This window comes from Dromaius novaehollandiae, unplaced genomic scaffold, assembly GCF_036370855.1.
Source record: "Dromaius novaehollandiae isolate bDroNov1 unplaced genomic scaffold, bDroNov1.hap1 HAP1_SCAFFOLD_181, whole genome shotgun sequence".
Taxonomy (NCBI): Eukaryota; Metazoa; Chordata; class Aves; order Casuariiformes; family Dromaiidae; genus Dromaius; species Dromaius novaehollandiae.
This window is the reverse complement of record NW_026991399.1, coordinates 25,508-40,304: the sequence shown is the minus strand read 5'-3', so window position 1 is coordinate 40,304 and position 14,797 is coordinate 25,508. Positions and strand designations below refer to the sequence as shown.

General features: G+C 37.9%; 2 long non-coding RNA genes across 2 annotated transcripts; one reads left to right on the top strand and one right to left on the bottom strand.

The window, feature by feature from the left end:
- Positions 1 to 856: 856 nt before the first annotated feature.
- LOC135326251 (uncharacterized) lies at positions 857 to 11,843 on the bottom strand. The gene is made up of 4 exons (XR_010386787.1): positions 11,627 to 11,843; positions 10,620 to 10,686; positions 10,247 to 10,397; positions 857 to 1,034 (listed from the first exon to the last, which is right to left on the bottom strand). It is a non-coding gene; the product is annotated as an uncharacterized LOC135326251 (long non-coding RNA).
- On the top strand, positions 4,242 to 12,955 carry LOC135326252 (uncharacterized). The gene is made up of 3 exons (XR_010386788.1): positions 4,242 to 4,392; positions 11,281 to 11,333; positions 12,665 to 12,955. It is a non-coding gene; the product is annotated as an uncharacterized LOC135326252 (long non-coding RNA).
- Positions 12,956 to 14,797: the final 1,842 nt, after the last annotated feature.

Sequence of the window (14,797 nt, the reverse complement as noted above, 5' to 3'; positions counted from 1 at the left end):
AAAACGAAATGTGGCTGGCATATTTCACGAATAAGAGACAAACAGAACGATCTCTGAATTACTGTACTTCACTTTTTCTTTGGATCATTTACACTTAGCTTCACTCAATAGTCAAGAACAAAAAGAGGGTTACAAACATAGCGTAGTAAGCGCAAAGGATTGTAAGTGGCTGCTGCTGTAAAATACAAGAGATTCACGAGAATGAAACAGGCTAAGTTTGTTCTGAGCATTTGCTAAATTATATCCCACTGCTTGGCATCACACCCCTAGGTTGTCAGTCGAAGCTTCTGAACATCTGGACTATATATTACGAGCTTCTATTTCCTACATGAAACAATGCAGCTCTGCTAGATAATGCGGCTGAGGGCACATCGACGCTAGAGGGGGACAGAGCATCACACCAGATGAATACATACTACACTACCTTCTAAGGGGTGACGATTAGAAAAACCCCAGTCAGTGCAATGATTTAGGATTCCCAGACTTACTGCAATATTACAGTAAAATGGATGCAAGATAGTAATACTGTTTGAGAAGGTAGCAAGCAAGCTAGCCTGTTTTACTAATGAGTGCCACTACAATTCATTACAGCTTCAGAATTCCAAGAAATTATCTAACTAACTGATTAATATTTACCTGGGATCTAATGATAAAAAGAGATCTTTTCAGCTCAGTTTAAGGTGCAGTACTTCCCGAGAAACATCCAAGAAGCCAAAAGTCTTGAAAACAACATAACCCTTTGGGTGAAAGACCATCTTTTTATGCCCCTAATTCAGCGCCTGACACTGTTACCCAGGATGGAACTCCAACATACCACCAGAAACTGTTAAGTAACAACAAGTAAGAGTAATACATATTTTAAGAAAAAGAGCAAAAATCTGTGGTAACCGTTAGGCACATCTTGTTCCACTGGAAGGGACCAATTCAATATACAAAGGGCAAAGTGCCAACCTACCTCCTTTCCGCAGCAGATAGATGGGCACAACGTAGAGCATCACACGCTGGATGTAATAGATTTCCATTTCAAATGGAAGCTGAGGAATAAGGAAAATTCATTATTAACAACTGAGTCACAAGGAACCATTTTTAAGAAGGAAAACTTCTCCTTATGCCCCGCAAGAATCCCTTCATTTAAGTTCTTTTGTCACCTGCGTGTATTAACAAAGGGATGAGAGACATTAATGGTCAGTGCTTTGAAAATGCAGCTATCTGTACCCATCCCATCCTCCTTGCCGCAAACACGATACAGTGCTTCGAGCAGAGAATTTAGAAAATTAGCCAGAAGCACAATAAAGGAGGAATAACATAAGATAACATAAGCTCGCTCTCTTCCTTTTCCTTGTTAGTATAAATTACCAACAACGATGCAAAAAAGCAAAGTAATCAAACACTCCCCATATGGCAGCAGCCTATTTGCAAAAAAAAGTTAACTGCTAGCTTGCAAGTGATAGAAGTCTATAAAGCAGGTATTTTTCATTACAACAATTTTAAAATAAAAGTTACTGCTGAGAGAGCCTGTGCAAAAATTTTCAAGAGACCTGATTTAGAAAACTGTACACATGTGACAGACACTACCGTGCTTCTCTTAAAACCAGTAAAATTCAAAATAGATGAACACCAGTCAGTCTTCAAGCTGCAGAAGAATACATACAAACAAGTTACGTGTTAGTGGTAAATTAGGTATTCCTCACCTGCTAACATCATTTGAGAAATTACTGTTAGTCATTTGTGTGTTTAGTTGAATTCATGTTACCTCTTAGAGGTCAGACAGACTGCGCTAAAATAATACTGTTCTAAAAATAACCCGAACCGGAGCCCAACTAATTCCAATTCTAGTTCTGTATGAGTTAGAAAAATTAATACACTGTATTTGAAAGTTATTCCCGTCTCCTCTAAGTGTCTTTGTCTATACCCATTTGTTCGGAAAAAAAGTCTCAAACTAGACCATAACACATTTAAAATTGAACAATGGCAGGAAAAATTAAAATCCAAAATTCATAATCCAAGTTATTGTTGCAGTTCACTTAAAAGGCTGAAGAGACATACTTTTCTGATATATTTCAGATGTGAAAATTGGACAATACCCTCACTTGAGTCTGAAATCTCACAGGAGTAATGCAAAGCCAAATCATTAGCCTTGGTTCAAATGCAGACTCATTTTAAAGCCCAAAGTGACTCTGGATGCAAGTCTTACTATCATGGCCTGTCTGCTCAAAAACAAACCCCCAAATAAAAAACCTTCCTTTTCTGTTATTGTCCAAAGATATTAAAGTCATAATGTTGAAACAGAAACATCACAAAAAATTCTGCATCAGCAGAAGTCAGAGATTGAAACAGTTCAGCTTTCTTCCTAAATAACAGTCAATAAACAGCAGATAAATTCTACAATTTTTTTAATCCAATTTTGAATTTAAAAGCCATTAAACCCAACAGCTGGATTCTGGCATCCTCCAGCTGAATACTTTAAACACTATCAGTGTCCTGACTGCAAACTCCAACATGTGCAGCCAACTCTTGGGAGACAGTAGGCTAAAGAATCTTCCATACAAGCTGTTGGGTTAATTTACTCTAAGTATTCTGTATCAAAACATAAAACCAACCAAGATAACAGTATGCAGAAGCAAGAACTTCACAGAAATTCTGAAGTTTCCTGACTATTAATCTTTTCTTTTGTCTCCTGTATTACCTGTTGAAAGATACCTAGGGCAAAATAAGGGAATCAAACAAGAATATTTGAAGAGAGGCTAACGCAGCTTTAGTAGCGAGAAAGGAAAACCTGTACCTCTCCCAACTGGAATACGCACACTTCAGAAACAATAGCTCCTAATATAAACAATACAACATGAGGCACTCAATCCCTGCCAAGGAGCATGCTCTAATATCCTGTGGTTTCATGTGGGCTTCTGCACTCGCCGAGTTGTGAGGGTCAGTTACACAAACGTTACACTCAGGACACTTCTGAGAACAGAGTAACAGTTGTTTTGCTGCAGTAGTGTTGACAATGTTTTTTTTTTGTGTAAAACAAAACATTTTTTTTGCTGTGAAAGATTGATTGTTCTGAAGCCCAGCTAATTATGCAAGTGCATTTCCTGGTATGGAACTGACAACGCAGACTTCTCTGTACAGCCAGGCACTCAAGCTGTACAGCCAGGCCACAATAAAGAGAAAAAAAACAAACACAACAGATTAACTATAAAGTTGTACAGAACGACTGACTCACCCAGCTCTAAAGGTCTGGTCTGTAAGTTGTTTTATCAATAAACACTCATTCACAGATAGCAGATAGGTGCAGATAGTGGAGACAACATAGAAAGGATCACCCATCAATCCAGGATTTTAAAAACCTCTTCACGAAAACAAATTAGCAGTTTAGAATGTGATCACATTTGAGATATCCAAAAATCAAAGCAACACTTATTCACAGAACATAAAGGAGGTCAGAATACTGCCTCCTGAGTTAATTCATCTCATAATATTTGATGGTATGCAGTTGCAAAGGCCATGAGTATCTAAATCCAGACTGCAACAAACCCTAAAGTAGACCCTCGCCACAGGCCTCAACAGACGTGTCTTCTCCCATCAGATGCCTTTGGTGGAACGCAGCAGCCACTCTCAAGAGCAACAAGTATTTCCCTAGTAACAGACCAATGTATTGATGATATATTTCTTTATCCACACCTGTCCCCAGATTCGGGAACACTGAACGTTCGTTATCAAGATGGACTACTCTGAACTCTGTATATTAATTTTCAATCGGTTTGCTGGCTGTTTGCCCTAAACTCCTCTCTCCCTTGCAGGCTGCTAGCATCACTCTTCCTGCATTTCACCTTGTTTCCCTTCTCAGGGCATTAAAACAAGTAAAGGTACAAGACAAAATGACAAATTATCCATTTCTTCTACTAACTCATATTCTAGGCTCTCTTCACAGTCTAAATGAATACAGAGTACAGGCTACCCTGCTACTCAAGATAATAGGTTCTTTTCCTTTAAAGGTTGCTACTTGAAGAAAAATCTGTTCATTGTCCATTCACTGGTTTCAACATTGGTATAAAATCATGCTGTGTTTCAAAACACAGCCTAATACTGACATACACTATTCCTCAAACACGCACACAAAACCCAGAGTACTATGTTAGCATATTTTGCAATAAACATTCAGACTACTCAGTTTTTACATTTTCTGATGAAACTTCTGCTAGAAGATGTACGATGTTTTGTTTTTTCCAGGAAGAGTTCAGCTCAAGGTAGCCACATCTGCTGCTTGCCCCCGCATCAGCCCAGTATGGTGCAGATTCAAAAGGGCCACAATTCCCGGGACACTTGCTAAGGGCTCGCTGGAGACGTACCAAGAATAAATAGCGAGCAGACAGTAAGCTCTCATCCCAGGAACAGGTGAGTTATGTATAACGGCCTAACTAAACCCTTAGCAGCCACTTTTATTGCTTGTGAGACTGTAGAAAAGAGAAACTATGTGATGAAGGATTAGAGCTCACCTCTTTCTTTTATCTCTGAGCAAGAAAAGTCACGGCCATCAACGGCAGTCCTCTGAGCACATGATGGATGCCTCAACTTAAACCAGCTATTGCCCTGAGGAAACAATTAGGTCTTTCCATTGACTGCACTAAGATTTAGAAAAGGTCTTCAAAACCATAGAGCTTCGAATAGAGTTGAGCCCAGAAGTCTAATATTTAGATGCGAGTTCCTCCCTGCCCCGCAAAGCATGGCAAAACACTAGTCTAAACTCGCTTCAGCTCAGCTGGTTTCAGTGGGAAGGGAGGTTGCTACTTTGCTCTGTTTTCTGAAAGTAGTATTCCTCCCTCTGCTAATTATTTATGCCTTGGTTTTATATTTGCAACAATAGCTCAAGCACTGTGTTGGGCAAGAACTCTCCCTCCACCATCCTCTACAAAGACTGCAGGGTATGACAGAAAAAGGAACAAAAGTAATTCAGCTCTGCCCTTTTCTATAGCACACCCAGCAGGCAGGCTAGGTGTCTGCAGTAAACATGGAATGGCATTCTGTACCAGTAGCTTTCCTAGACACAGTCAGTAACCCAGATTCATAACTTAAAATTAATGACTAGTATCCTAGACGGGGTCAGTAATCCACAAATAAGCCGCAAGCAGATTTTTTTAATTTAACCTGTAAAGCAAACCACAGTATATATGAAATGGGAGAGGGGGAATCTATATAAAGCTGTACAATGCAGAAATCATGGGGCAAACAGCTACTAGGCCCATGTAACAGATGTTGGTTACTTCTCAACACATTCAGGATAGCAAGTGACTTATTTGGCAGAGGAGAGACAGTTGCTGGAGGAGTTTAAGAGAATCATCTCAGGACAGACATGAAGTATTTAAAAAGAAAAAAAAAAATCCAAAACAAAAACACAAGTGGCCTTTGGAAAACAGATTATTTCCAGTCCTGCTAAGACTCATTTCTCAAGCAGACGTCCAAACGGCAAGTAGCCAAGAAGCTGACCCACGTTACACTATTGTACTGTTCAGTACCGTATTATTCAGCCAATTCTACAGCTCAGGCACCAGTTTGTCCACCTGGCATAGATCAGATAAGGGATTCCCACATACCTGAATGGGGCGAAAATAAAGATATGTTAATGTTGGCATTGATGCCAACAGCTAAGCCACTTAAAATAAATGAGTACCAGGGCTGGAGCTAAGTATCAGGCACCCATCTGTGTGGTGTCTGTGCTAAGGTCTAAACCAGTTTCCCCAGATTTTATTTGCAACAGTTCCTTTTCTGATATTTTCTGATATTCTGATATAGGCAAAAAAACCTAATCTCAACTTCAAGTAGGCATCTGCCATCTTCTACACAATCCAGTCAGTAGAGAGAATTATAATATAACCCCTTAAGGTAGCATTAATTGATTAGTTTTATCCAATATTATCTAGTTCTCATTTTCAATTAATCCTGTTAGGGTGGGCATATATACACAGAGGGAGAGAATCAGAATCTGCATCTGCTACCAGAGGGAAGTGTTAGCATGCACAAGCACAGTCATGAGATTTATAAAGAGAGTCCGTCTGTGCTGAAGATTAGTAGAGTCGAGACATGGTGGAACACAGGACTAGGAATAATACCTTGCTACAGGGATGGAGGGGATCAGAAACATAATGAAACAAGAACAACAACTATATTTTTACTAGTATACAAATGCCAGAAGGTCCAGCTAGAGCAAACCCCCAGGATTCCAACTCATGACATACCCAAATTCTGCTACTTTGAGAGGGAATTTTTTTCTTGGCCTGTCACTACAGAGATGAAGCTGACCAAGAAAGTTAGGACAATGCAGTTGTTCAATGCACTGCTGAGCTAAACTGTAGGCATTTATTTTAACTTTTATTACTGTTTTCCTTATTTGATCAGTGCTAGATTTGATGTTTATTGTATCTCATAAAAAGGCATTACAGTCTCCTGGTCACTCAATTTGATTATGCAAACCAGCACACATGTAATGACTCTAGGGACACAGTCAGGCATCTGTAGAATTGAGTCCAAGATAGAAGAGTTATATGTGCACAAAATACTAATTTCAGAAAGAGTATTTTTTACTTCCTCTACAGATAATACTGGCACTACTTACCACCAGTATAAGGTAAATTTGCATTCCCAAATAAAAGTGTGACTGTAAATTGCACTTACACACCCATACCATTTTAACGTACATAGCCTCGATACGTGTGAAAGATGCAGAATCATTGGCTTTAGTACGAATAGCAGCCAAAGCACCACCTTTCCAGAGCCCTGGATGTCTAACCATACTGTTATTTTCACTTACGCCAGTTAGACTTAGACAATTTAGAAATGACAACATGTGCTACCATTACTTATTCCATTTTGCTGTGTAGCTAACAGGCATTCGGGGCAAACTTTTTACTACAGTGCATTGTTACCTTAACAGTCAACAGAGATGCAGTAGGACATTATCATAGTCCCTAAAGACAGAGTGCACTGCAAGTATTGCTCAAAGTATGATTCTATTCCTAAAACAGATTTAGGCTGTGTACCTCTCAAGGCAAATAGTTCTAATAATACTGTCTAGCAACTTCTGGAAACATTAAAACTGCACCATCTCTGTGTTAGCCGAGACAGTAAGCCCAACGCCTCTAGGACATGTCTTATTTTTTACTTTATCTATATCAACATATTCAGGACATCAGCTTGCAAACAAAGCTTTAAAACCAGTAGAAATATTTTCCTTTAAAATTTGATTAAGGCAATATGTTCGCACACATGCTCATACAAAAACAATTACTCTCCAAACACTTCACTGGCAGCTAAATTAATTTACTTGCACAGACCTGGTGCCACACATTGTTTTGCGACTTATTTGAGAAACTTTTAACGGGGTTCCTTTCCAACCTTTGTGAGGCTTAGGCTATCAGGACCTACACTGTATTCCATGTAATATAGATACGGAGTTAAAAGAGATCTTGCACTTGTGTATTTCTTCTTACACCTTTCTAGGCTCCTACCCGGGAACCTAGCAATCTGATTCCCTTAACATTTTCTTCTCTATTTACCTGGAAGTCTTCAAAAATTACCCTATTTTCCATGTGATTGTTAATGCTAATCAAGAATGTTTTGTCTCTTGAGAATGAGAGAACTCTCTCCCACCTACCTGCCCAAAAGCATGATCTCCCTCCCCCACTTCTAAATGAGTAGCTGGGTCAGGTGTCCAACTTCTCATGCTCTTACTTTCTGCCAGGCACTATACATTACAACCCTTTACAGATGTAACTAGGTATACAAATTTTTGTATGAACCATGTATACAGTAAAATATATGTCTTAAAATATCACAAAACTGAAATAAAAAGTTGAGGCATAAAATGATGACCATTCCTGACTGAGTCAAAAGCTTTTCAGGAAGGTATTACAAATCAGAGCAGAGGAACAGAGAGCACAGACAAATTTATTGCACTTTTTTTTGGAACTTCCTACTAAGTGTTAAGAGTTATTCAGTGCTTTCAGGAAAATGTCATTGTGGATATTTACAACGACAGTTATAGAGCAGAATGCACGTCTACCAAGAAATAATTTGGGCCAAAGCTGCAGTGCTATAAAACATCACCCATATTATCTTGTGCCAGAAGACACACAGAAAAGAGACTAGCCTAGCAAGCAGCTGTTAAGCCAAAAATATCCTAGAGCTGTATGTATTCCAAAAATATTTGCTCTTGGACGTAGTCCTTTGGCTCCTCTATCTCTAGAGAAGGGCAGAATTTTATACGAGTAGTCTGTATTTTTCCTGTTTAATCACCACTGCCCAAATATAAGTGAGATCTATAATAATATTAGAGAAAGTACAAGTTAATGATTTATTAAAATATTTCAACATGTATTATTTTAACCTTAACAGGTTACTCCTAAAAATCCAATAGAAATCAGAAAGCTACCTAATCTGAAACAGGAAAAGTATTCTATTATCAAGAAATTCTATTTGCATTTTTGATTTAATGCCATTTCTATTCAGCAGTAACTAGTTTTAATAAAAACAATTGCAAACTGCAAATAAACATTTCTAGTATGAAAAAGAATATGTGTAGTTACCAGATTAGGAAGGACAAAAAGACTAAATCTTGAAGGAACTCTAGGCTTATACTACTGAAACCACTGAAATCTGAGAAAATGAGCAAGCATGTGCGCTTATATGTATATATACGTACGCACACACACACCCCCATATGTGCATGCATAACAACTCTTAAAAATAATTCTTACAAATATTTTATCCAGCTCAGATTCAGGACAACTTTTCTTAGCATTAATTCTCGACAGGTTTGAGTATTACTAGGGACACCAACAGGCTAATTTTTCTTCCAGAAGACAGGAATTTTGTAGCAGTTTTGAAAACCTGGATGAAGAAACCCTGCTGTGCCTAATTTGGGGGGGAGAGCAGGTGACAGACGCCAACAACACTGGGCAAATTCCAGGCCTGAGGAATCTCCCATATTCATGTGTACCCACTTCTAGTTTTTTAGTCTCCCACTACGTCATTTTAACCATGGGCCACATGCTATCCTGAGAAGCCGCTTTCAAAGCTATCACGTTCACTGTCAGTTTAAAGATCAGGGTGGAATGGACAATGAACTTTGTTCTACGCTTCCACTCTCCACATTATTAACTCTCCACATGGAAGTTTTTGTGATTGTGCTTGTAAATCAAAGACTAGTATTTTGGATCCATTCTAGTGACCTGTACCAGGAATTTACAGCCTGGTAAAACGGACTGAATTTTCCTAAAGCCAAATATATTTACTCAGCATTCACTTTGATCATAGGAGGGCTCTTATGTGACTTCACTCAGGAAAAAAGCTTGTTGTTGGAGGTAAATAACTTGAAGCAAAAATCTAACTCAAACTATCATTTGTAGGACTAATAGCTGCCACCAGGCTGAAATAAAGACTGTATCTATAGCATATTCAAAGGCTTAAATGATGCTGACCGGCATACATCTACTAACAATCTAGCTTGCTTCAGTACCGATAACATTGAAACTGGCAGCAGAGATTTCAGCACCAACTATACAACTTGAACCCTGACTATGTCCTTGTATTAGCAGCCTACACAAATTGCATTGCTGCAACTTCACTGGTCTTGTTTGCCAAAGTTTCCTAGACTAAGCCCACCCCAGCTACGATATGATGCTACAACTACATTCCTGAATGCACTTGCTGCCACCCTACAAAAGGGTTTAGACTTTAGAATTAACCTAATCATGTGAAAGATATAAACTATTTTTTTGCATTAACTTTTTTCCCCACAATCAATTTACCCTGTAAAACACAAGGACAAAAGGTACGGCAGCGTAGCAACTGACATCCAAAAGAAAACACACTTGACAGCTCCATCTCACAACGTAGCCATTCTGAAGTCTAAACTTTTTATACTTAAATTTTATTTATAGTTTTATATGCATCTGCTTGAAAAGAAACTAGTTCTTCAGTTTCAGGCATTCAATAGTGTTGTCTCAGACATCATTAAAATAATACTTACAAATAAAAAAAATGCATTTCAGAAAGCAGTTTGCTTGCTCCAGCAATGTAGAAGAAACACCTTTTAGACAGCTTTACAAAAGGGTCTGGGATGAAGAAAGGCAGCTACTTGCAAGTGTTAGTAATCTGACTGCCATATTCAAAACAGCAAGTTCTTCACAGTAAAAGAAGCAACTCAGTGATAATCTAGTACTTCAGAAAGATCTTAGCAAAAGAGCTAACTTACCTGCTTTGAGTGAAACACTCTCATCCCATCATTTTCTCAGTGTCTTAGATATCTCTTCAATACACAAATCCAGCAGGTATTTATAGATCACTCCGATTCATTATGCAAATACTATGTAGCCTGCTGAATTTAATTAAGAGGGAGGAAATACCTGCAGAAACAAAGATATGGGAATAAAGAAGTTTTCCATGAGCAGTGAATTTACATGCAGCAAGAAATTTTAACCATCAAAACTTGCTTAGTATTTTAGAAGTATAGCTCCTAAACCAAATCTGTGTAATTTAGCCACCTCTAAAGACAGCTCAAGCACCTTTCTAGAGAAAGTATTGTAGGAAGAAATACACGAGGAGAAGGAAAGGTATAGTATACTCACCAGGCGCGTGTTAACGACAGGAAACAGCAATGCTAAGAGGGCCCCATTTAACATATGCATCTGCAACCTTAGAAGAGAGATGAGATATTATTTTCACAGATTAGAAATGAAATGCAAAGTTTTTATGTAGTATGTTATATGTACATGTTATGTACAGTTATGTAGTATTTTATGTAGTGTATCTTTCATAAAAGGTAGCAAGAAATTTGAGAAAATTCTGCTGGCTTTAATTTGAATAAAGCCACTCTTCACTGCAATAACCAGGATAAAAACTCTCTTTAAATAAACTTTTTAATAATTTCCTGAAGTAGGACTGCTTCCTATAATGAGCTTTGGATTCCTAGAAGGTTTTGACTGCCTGTTCATATTAATCCTGTTCATATTAATCCTGTTCATGGTCCAGGCTGCTAAATGGTTGAAATTTTGCTGTTCATTTTGCTTTCAGAGCTTAAAATAGACATTTGATAAAGTTTTTACTTTCATCCAACTCCATAAATGTACATGACATCAAACTAAAGCTTTGGGAATTTGGAAGAAGTCTGATTTTTGAGTCACTTAAATAAAAGAATTATATTTGTAAAGATGCAACAGAGAATCCCAAGCAAAGAACAGGGAAAGAAAGTAGTATTTAAATTACAGTGCTGTATTTTATTTTATACAGCTTTCAGTCATCTCTCCCTGAACCACTGTTGCATCAGGACCTACAGAAGTAAGGTCAGTACTGTTTAAGTCTACTTTATATAAGAGACAAAGTAAAGCATAAATTTCATTCTACAACCACTGCCTGTCATAAACTCTATTAAAAATTACAAAGTTTATAAGTAACTTGGGGCGGGGGAGGAAGGTATTACAATTCCAAAACAGTTCTTCAAATGTCATTTATATGTCAGGACGTCAGAAAACAGAAAGGCTCATTCTGAAAAAGAACAAATACTGCAGCCTCTGCCCTGCAACCAGTCCTTTGCAAATGCATAGTAAATCCAGGATTTCCTAGACACCAGACTTACTTTGCACGCTCTCTGAGATGAAGAGGCACTAGTACTGTATCTCTGTATTCAGCCTACTCCCTGCCCAAATAAGGAGCAGCAGGAAAAAGTTGTAGCGAGACAGCAGCACCTCCAAAACAATTCATGAGGCATGCCCCCAGCATCATATTTTCCAGTCACTGCCTAGACTAAGAGAAGAAAGAGCCGAGTGAACTGTCACGGTGGCAACCACAGCCATTCCTGATTATCATTCTGTCTGGGAAGTCCCATGACCCTCCTCACAATATACTAGCTGTACCCCTATCATGCAACGCACATGAGAGAGGGCCTTTGAGAGCAAGAACTCTAAGACTCTATAGGTAAGAACCTATAAAAAGTATGGGCTGTTTACTGGACTCTACTGCACTAGTCCATTAGACCACTTCCTAAAGTTAGTAACAATAAGCAATATTATAGAAAAGATTGCACACATTTGAGAAATACCCAAATCAGTAGGAATCTGCTTTAACTATTTAACTTATCTCCACATTTTAAAAAATAGACCCATACTGTACATATGGCCTTCCATGAAGATCAGCTACTAATTTTTAGTGAAGATAATCAGAAAGTACGAGGCACATGACATACATTTAACAAGCCCATAGGTTATTCTGTAGAAGGACACCTGTGCTCTCATCAACTACTGCGCGAATAGGTGTTGCCTGTGAGACCAAAACCACCACCAGTACAAAAGAAACAAGGGTCAGTGGACTCAGCACCCACAGCTGAAGCCATGACCCTTTTCAAGGTCTCATCATTCAGTCCAACCAGTATGTCTTTCTAACTAAGGGCTGGATGCGTATCTTACTATTTTATGACTTAAGCCACAATCAACTTCTAAGCACACCATGCAAGTAGACAGAAATGCAGCAAGGATGGGGCATTACCTGAAAAGAATCATTGCAACCCGACATGGAGGACAGTCAAGAAGAAAAATCTGAAACATTAGGCAAAAAAAAAAGAAAGAAATTAATGATACAATCTTATTTAAACTCTATTTTGTGTAATTTCCTTCCTCAGTTCTGTATGTGACAGATCACTTCTACTAGAAGAACTGTTTTACAGCAGAGCTGGAAAAGACTAAAAATCATGAACAAATTAAAAGATCTCACATTACCTACATATACAAGGATTTAAGCAGTATGAGCAGCATCTAGGATTCAGCTTCTGCCAGTTCCTAAGAAGCAAATCAAGTTCTAGTCCATTTGAAATTCTCTCATTATTAAATATATATATACTTATATATAGATCTCTCTCTCTCTCTCTCTCCCCCTCTCTCAGGGCTTTTGTAAAGCAGATTACTGTATTACCAATCATTTCACTATTGTAGCCTCTATAGCCTTCCTTTGGGAAGTGCTAAGAGGCTTTTATAGACAACCATCTTACATTAGATCTTCAAGACTGGGTCCGGCACTGCTGAAGCAAAGGAGAGTATTGTCATCATAAATGCTTAGTATTCAGCACAGCAGGGACCTTACCATGACCAGAGGATATCTCAGTATCCGCTCTATAGATAACCTTAGCAGTCATCTTTAAATACATTTGTTGCCTTATTTCCATAGAGTATTTTTGAAGTACTGTTTAAATTTCACCAGTAATTAGCTATCTATTTCCTAAAACAAAAAGTAGCCTAATGCAATTTGAGCAGTATGTATTTGTTTCTCTTCGCAGGCCAAACTCCTACCATAAATACGACCTGGTTTAAATCCTTATGTAATAAAATATTGTTGATTAGCAACAATCTCCCATCTAACTTTCACAGCAACTTAAAACACTTCATATCAGCAAGTTTTACTCTGGATAAAAAGAAAAAACTGTGCAAGTGTTCAGTGTTAACCCCCTACCCCCCCTTTTTTTTTAAAAAATATTGTCCACTATGGGGGGGGGGGGGCAGAAGAATTCCTTCCTAGTTTGGTCTGCTCTCTGAGAGAAAGTATTTCAGTAAAAAATGGATCATGCTTTTTTCTGTTGTTTCTAAAATAAGTGCACAATAGATTATTTCACTGCCAAGCTACTAGTCAACTCATTAAATCACTCCAAGTGAGAATATTTGAAGAACATGTCCACTTTGGGGACAAGTTGGATAAAGTGAACAAACCTATTTCTTTGAAGTGCTACAGGGCATACCTGGCCAGGTAACTGATGGATGTTCAAATTAATTACTAGCAGGCAATGTACTTGCTATAGCAACAACAGAAAGGTTGAAGCCTGCATCATTCTATTCAGCCCTTGTGCCTGAAAGGGCCTGTTATTACCATATGAATAGATGCGCACATTTCAAATATTTTATTTCCAGTGCAGGTTCCTAATATACAGCCATTTATTTCTCTAATCAAATTACTTGTATGTTTTAATTCAAGTCCGTCAGTCTCAATAACAGTTTAGAATGTACACATACACTCACAGGAAAAAAAATCTTTTTCCTTAGTCATACAGAACTCTAATAGAGGCACAGCAAGAAAAAGGCATCAATTAATTTAAAGAACCTCAAGACATTTGCTTAGTGAATGCTCCTAAAAGCCAAGCAGAGTTTCTTTCAAGTCTTGTATTTAAAAAGCAAGCCATTTCTACTCATCAAGGAAGGTTAAAGAGTCAGTGAACACAATGGATGCATGATGACAATCTGCTAGTGGATGCTTTCTTTGCTAAGGAAAAAACAAAAAACCCACAAAATCTTATGTGAGGTCTAGGTATCACCTTACACATTAAGGCCCATATGGCTTCTGGGAAAAGTGTCCAACACTTACTAATTACATTTCATCATTCCGTCATTTGATATTTTTGCAACAGACTCTGTCTACTAACTAAATTAAAGTTTCATCAACTGTGGACTATATCCCTTCTGTCGTGGACCATAAAATTTTCCCTTCTGTGGTCTCTTATAATACCTGTTTTTTCCCATGCTATTTGTATATATTCAAAGTATATATTCAAAAAGTCCAACTTTTTAAACATTCCATGATATATGTTAACAGAAGGAGAGACGGCATTTAGAGTCCCACTAGTTCATTTGAACCTTTAAATTCAGGTATCTTATGATTTCCTTACATTCATTTGAAGTACTGTTCATACTCAAATGAAGAAAATTCTATTCCTCCAGTACAGATTTCATTTTTTTCTTTTTATTTCCTACATCTTAAAAAAAAACAAAAA